Genomic DNA, 6,777 nt, shown 5'->3' on the forward strand with positions numbered 1-6,777 from the left:
GAAGTCTCCTGGCACCACTCTGCCCTATACTATTGACTACTCAGAGCAGTCGAAAGCTCCAGCCCAGATTCAAGAGAAGGGAACACGGACCCTACTTTTCAGGGTGAGTGGCAAGGCTCAGACAGTATAGGGCACCAGAGATATTGCAGTGGCCACTTTTGGAAAAAATAGTCTGCCACACCATTTAACTTAATCTATACCCTTGCCCAAGACCATCTTTGTAACAAGTCCCAAGGTCTCTGACACCTGACATGAGAACTGAGCTAATTGGATTCTATCTTGATTGAGATTTTAAGTAATCCAGAGAATGAGAAGTCCATACTTCTGAATCTACTTCTGGAGCCCATGTGATCTGTGGACTATGGGTCTGGGGCAGGTGTTTTTGGTCCATGCGCATAGAGAAGCAGAGATCCAAGGGTATACAGAGAAAGAAAAGAACAAAAAGGGAAAGAGGAGACAGCTTGTTCCTGCTGGTTCTCCAGCTTTCTTGCAATGCCCCACTAAATTTTGTAATCTTGAGTTATATGAGGCACTCTTGAATTGTACAAAACAATCCCCTCTCCCCCTTTTACTGAAACTACTTTGTGTGGATTCCTGTAGTCTGGGTAGATTTTAGTATAGGGGAAGACACTTCTCCAATGCAGGGTTCCCCTAACAGCAAGCTGCTTTGCACTCAGATGGCCCTGGATCTGTGTGCCATGGTTCTTGCCCTTTGATTTTATGCTCCTTATCAAGGGTGGCCCCACCCAACCCACCCATTATTCCTCAACTGATATTGTAGGCTCAAACAATATCTCACGGAAATAGGCTAGGGTAAGTGAGCACTTATTCTAAACCAGCTAGATTTTCAAGTTTTACCTATACAAAAGGCAACATGGAGAGGTATTTAACAAACACGTTTTACAAAGAATAGTAAGGTAGAGTACTCTGCCATGTTTTTTGTCTGGGCTGCTCCCAATATTCTCTGACCCCTTTCACTGATTCAGGGTACTCACACCTCAGGCTTTGTGTGCTTTGATTCCCAACAGTGGGAACTACTGGCCTTCTTCAGAGGACAGCCCTTGGGCTACTGGCACTGCGTTGCCCACACAAGTACTTGGAAGTTGATATCCCCTTGGTGCAGCCTGTAGCCAACAACTGAAGGATGTAGGCAGGTGAGAGCCTAGCTCCCTTGCTTTCAGGTGGGACAAGGCCTTTGGTATGATTTGTGTTTCACAGTGACCTGCTGGATCAGGCTGAACTTTGCTTCCTATTGCCACCTTCCTTGGCTCCTTTTGCCCTGTGCTGGTCCCCTCATTCCTTTACTATTTTTCCTGGGAATTCTTCCCGAATAAAGGGAGAGCTCAATAATTTTGTGCACATGAGTATTTGTCTTAGGCTCCGATTCTGGAGAACCCAACCTAAGACATGGACTTATGTTTCCTGGGAAGGGAATATGTTGCTGTGGTAGGAGAAAGGTCTTTCCAGTGATTGAACTTAGATTCAAATTCCTGCTTATAGGATTGACTTATCATACAGACATGGACACAATTCACTTTTCTAATTTTGTCTCCCTATCCAAAAATAGGGGTACTAATTTCTACCTTGCACTATAATCTTGTAACACCTACAGATTTTATCTCTATAGCTCCCGTAAATATAAACTAACAGGGCCTGAAAGATGTAGACTGACATCGTCCAATGAGACTTTCTGTGATGATGGAAACATTCTCTGTACTGTTCAATATCATAGTCTCCAGCCATATGTCGAGCAGTCGAGCACTTTAAATGTGGCTAGTATGACCAGGGAACTGAATGTTTATTTTTTACTAGTTTAAATTTAAATATATTTAGTCACATGTGGCTAATGGCTACTATATTCAACAGTACCAGATAAAGTAGGTCATAGAATTATAAGGTTGATTTCCTGATTTTTAATAACTATACAGTTGGTTATAATAAGCCTTGATTTTAGAAATATACACTGAAATATTTAGGGATAAAGGGACATCATGTATATTATTTATTATATGATTTGGAGGAAATATATATATTTATGTATAAAGCATTTAGGGAATTTGAGTGAGAGGTATATGAATTTTAGGTAGAAAGGAAAGGGATTAAAAAAGCCCTAAATTTCAAATTGTCATAATAATAAATCAGAAGATAACATTTAAAATTGGTTACATAAGAGGTAGCCATATACACATATTATTTAGAAATATGGATGTAAGTACTAGAAGAAAATAATTAAATTATCTGAAATATTGAAAATGTCCATAAATTTTTCCCACCCCATTCCTTGTGCCCCTTGAAATATAATTTTAAAGGTCTGCCTGTCAAGAAGTAGTCTATTTTTCCATTTTTGCAACTGGAGATAGCCGTGTGACTTGCTTTGGTTAGCCAAATAGTAGCAAATAGGATACCAGCAGAGAATTGAGAAGTAACAGTGCTTTGGTACTTGCCTTTTGTGATCCTCTTGGGAACTCTGCAAACACCAACCTGGGAACAAGTCTTGGCTAGTCTGCTGGAGGATGAGAGACCATGTGGAGAGAGGCTGTGCCATGTCAGTCATCCTGACTCTTCTAGCTAAGGTCCCAGATATGAGCATGAGGTCATCTGGCTCATCTAGCCACAACCTAAATGGCCAGCTGACCTCCCATACATGAGTGAGCCCAGGTAAGTCCAGCAGAAGAACTGCCCCACTGAGCTTGGCCCAGATTGCTACCCCATAGTATCATGGGCTAAGCAAGTAGTTGCTGCTTAGCGCCACCCTATTTTAAGGTAGTTTCTTTCTCAGGAAAAGCTAACTGATGCAAAAAGTGCTTCCTTCTAGGAAGAAAGGTAAGTTTGTAATGGGCAATATAACATGGGTTTTAGGAGCATGGACTTTTGAGTTAGACCTTCCCTTCCATTTTCTAGATATGTGATATTGAAACATTTCACTCACCTTTTTGTGCCTCACTTTTTGCATCATAAAAATGGAGATTATATAATTCATATATTCTGAAATTAAAATTTGAGAAGGGCATGCAAAAGACTCAGAATAGTACTTAGCACAATAATGAATGTTCCATAAATTGCTAGGGCTGCGTGTGTGTGGTAGATAAAGGGAAAATACCACTGGGTTTTGCAATAAGAGATGAAGGATAATGTCAAGTACAGTGCATTTGGAAATAAAAAAGGACAGTTTGATTCTTCTCTCCCATCTTCTGGCTGTGTGATTTTAGGCAAGTCATTTTTCTTTTCTAGACTTTGGTTACCTTGAAAAAAAAAATTCTGATGGACCATACTATCTCAGTGAATTTTTTCAACTTCCAAGGATGGTAATTATATTTATTTTAATTCTATTGTCATAAGTGTCCATTACTTTTCCAAGGAGAAGTTCATGGAAACCAGAGCCCGAACTTTCTAGGGTATAAGGTGAGGATTTAGGTGAGGGGGCAAGTTCAGACACAATCGTAGCTGCATAAATTAATATTGTTATACAAAGCTAGTCACTAGGGAGGTCCAGGAAGGAAGTACATCTTTTGAAGTTCATGGTGGGTAGATTTTTATAAGAAATGGTACCTTTCAGAGGGATTAGTCATGGTCAGATCAATGTAAGGTGAGAACTATGGGCATACAGGCATTAAATCAAGTCAGGGACTTCCTGTGAAGTTGAAAGGCAGATGTGTTAAGCTCATGTTAGCTGCTGTAACAAACAATATGCATGATTGCTCAAACATGATAGAAGTAGTTTCATTTCTTGCAGGTGAATCCCCCAACCTAAGATTCTTCTATCTAGTGGCTCTGCCGTTTTTAATACATGGCTTGATTGCATCAAGTGGAGGAGAAAAGAAGTGAATGATCACATGTGAGAGATTTTATGGAACTTAACATAGAGTGACCACTCATATTCCATTGGCCAGAACATAGTCACATGACCACACCTAACTGCGGGGGAGGATGGGAGAGAGAGTCTTGTGTGTTCAGAAAGAGGGAGAATCATGTTTTCTGAGCTAATATCTAGTTTCTGCCATGGCAGACACATACCTGAGTACAAGGATCTGGTGTATGGCAATGGGGAGTTTTGGGGACAGTGGAGAAGAGGAGAGTTGCCTCCATGTCTAAAAGGGCAGCCATTAATCAGGTTCAGCTGATGCTGCCGGGTGGTAATGCGGACCAGGGGTGGCCAAACCTTCTAATTTCTAAAGAGCAATTAGACATCTTAATTGATATATAAAACCTTTTAATTTAAAAATACTGGTGATGAATTTATGAAAACAACAACAAAAGTATAGAGCATAAATGAAATTCATTTGTAAGCCTAATGTTTCCTGCATATGTTAGGCTGCTAATTTATAGTATTTATGTTGTGGTAAATGGGAAAAGCCTAGAAAATCAGATAAGAGCCTGTGAGGCAGATAATCTGCAAGTGACAGTGAGGCCTGGGAGTGGTCTAGGCGTAAGGGTAAAGGGTAGAAATCAGCCTAGACTCTTGTTAGGCCTTCATCTCAGGGACAAGGAGAAGCCACATTAAGGTGGGGAAAGGCCCTTTGAACAGAGATTTACAGAGCCTTTTCAAAGGCCCAACAGCCTTCCATTGCCATGCAGGGGCAGGTGACAAGGCCGAGAACAATGAGTAAGAGACGAGGAAAATGTGAAATGACTGTGGGTCAGGGGACATAAGTCTACCTCTCTTCAACATGTCATGCCTTCCTGCATGACCCCAGAGCAGTTAGGAGAGGAGCCAGGGCGTGGTCTCAGGAAAGAAGTGATTTCACTGTTAGTCACAGATATAGTGGGTATTTACCGCTTCAAGACAAAGGCCCCGTCTGTGTAGACATACGTTTCCTGTAACCCTGTAAGTGGCTGTCAGGTTCGGGGTTTACACAAAGCTGTGGCTGTGTTCTAGTCATACTTTACGTGATTTAGAAAGACTGCAAACATTGGAACTAGAAGCCTATTGTTTTCTTATTTTCTTGGGAAATTGGTGATGACCTCAAAGGTAAGCCATGGATGCATATTTACATTGTATATAAGTACAACACAGTCTGTCTAGTATTTTAACCTCCAGCCTAATCAGCCATACTTATGGAATGCAAGTCTGTGTTTGGTACTGTGAGGAATAGGTAAGGGGCTTTAGATCTAGGGAAGGGGGGAAGAAATACATGCTTTTTCTTAAAAAACAGGAACAGTCTCCAGTACAGGCAGGGCATGGTAAGTGAGAAATGAATGGTGGAATGGAAGGAGCCTAAGGCATAGATGGGAGGGGAGAGAAGGGCCTGGAAGACTGGCATGGTGAGGAAGAACTTTTATAGGAGGTAGGACCTACTTCCTGTCCTGTGCTTAAAGATACGGCAAATACTATTACTCTTGATTGTCTTGTATACAGATTGATTGCAACTTTAATCCCTTTTAGAAAATAAAAAGAAATGAAGGTATTTTAGGTATTTGGGATGTTGTGTTGAACTTGAGGCCCTTTTATCATAGTAAAGCTTAGAGCATAGAAGTCTCTGCAGAGAAGGTTTGAGTAGAAATCATTCTATGGTTCTGCTTATGATTTATGTCAAAATGAAATATATGTCTTTCCTTTCTTCCTTCCTTCCTTCCTTCCTTCCTTCCTTCCTTCCTTCCTTCCTTCCTTCCCTCCCTCCCTCCCTCCCTCCCTCCCTATTTCTTGAGAGAGGCAGAGGGAGAGGAAGAGAGAGAATCAAGCAGGCTCCACACTCAGCACGGAACCCTATGCAGGCCTGATCCCACAAGATCATGACTTAAGTCAAAATCAAGAGTCAGACACTTAACTGACTGAGCCACCGAGGTGACCCTGAAATATATGTTCCTTACCCATGATTAGAAGTATTTCAATCTTTTTTATGGGTATTGCACTTTAAGACTATATTCTCCATTTGGCAGAATGATAAATTGAGAACAGAAAAACATGCCAGCTTTGGACAACATATGATTGTGTATTTGCAGTTATGATCCAAAGTCACAATTTGGACTGGGAGCTAGTTCTTTCTCTTTGCCAAGTTGGGCAAGGAATCTTGGCTGAACCATTCTCTTTAAGGACCTGGAGTGTTGGACTGTATGTCAAGACATTTGCATTTGGGCTTCTTTGGTGCCACTGTTTGAAAGAGCAAAGATATCCTGGCTTTGCTATTTCTTTCCATTTTAATGCAGAATGAGTGATCCCTGAGCCATATGGGTCAATCAGAACTTCATTTAGAAATATGTAGAATCCTCATTCTAAGGTGGCATGTCTAAAGTAATTATTATTTAATAACAATAATATTTCTGCTTTTATTATTGCTGCTATGTTATTACATTTTTGGTGATGGTCATTGTACCAACATCTCTGTTTATTATAAAGTGAGATGCCATTCTCACTCACTGGCTGGTATTCTTTCCAGAGAGACCAAAACTGCCCCAGAGAAGTTAAAAGTGAAATAATTTATGTTACACCACTGAGAAAATGAAATATCCAGTGGTCAAGAAATAAATACGTCAAAGCTTCTAGGAAAATATTAACTGGAAATGTTGCTTCAGACTCAGTGAGTGTGGGGAGTACTTGCTGTTTTTCACTCTAGGATTGGCTTTAGATATTAGTATTCTGATGTATATTAACCCTTTTTAGATCTGACTGAAGTTATAAATCAATGTTTTGATTTATATTATCTTAACTTTGTTTAGACCTATTTGAAGTTATATGTAAATACAGGATTTTGATACTTCAATTATATATATGTATTTTTAAAGATTTTATTTATCCATCTGAGAGAGAGATTGGGAGAGAGAGAACAAAAGCAGGGGGAA

This window comes from Ursus arctos, unplaced genomic scaffold (genome assembly GCF_023065955.2).
Source record: "Ursus arctos isolate Adak ecotype North America unplaced genomic scaffold, UrsArc2.0 scaffold_16, whole genome shotgun sequence".
Taxonomy (NCBI): Eukaryota; Metazoa; Chordata; class Mammalia; order Carnivora; family Ursidae; genus Ursus; species Ursus arctos.